Genomic DNA, 344 nt, shown 5'->3' with positions numbered 1-344 from the left:
AGCGGTTCTTCTGAAGATGATTAGGAAGAGGAGTATGTACCGGAGACCCTGGTTGAGCCATCATATCGGTATCTTCTGCCTGTCCCAAACTCAATTCCGGCCTTGTCATCTGTACCCAATCACTATCATATATTGGATCTGGGCACGATGCAAGAGAAAAATCCATTTTTTAATACCAGTGAAAAACGATTACAACTTAGACGATAGTGTGGAATTTCGGATTGGCCAAAGATTCAAAAGCCGAGATGCAGTATTGCAGGACGTGAAGAATTACAGCATTCGCAGAAGTGTTGAGTACCGAGTTGCGGAGTTGGATCGATTAAAGTACCATATGTGCATTGCCA

This window comes from Arachis duranensis, chromosome 8 (assembly GCF_000817695.3).
Source record: "Arachis duranensis cultivar V14167 chromosome 8, aradu.V14167.gnm2.J7QH, whole genome shotgun sequence".
In the NCBI taxonomy this organism is placed as follows: Eukaryota; Viridiplantae; Streptophyta; class Magnoliopsida; order Fabales; family Fabaceae; genus Arachis; species Arachis duranensis.
The sequence above is the reverse complement of the archived record's forward strand: the minus strand, read 5'-3'. Positions refer to the sequence as shown.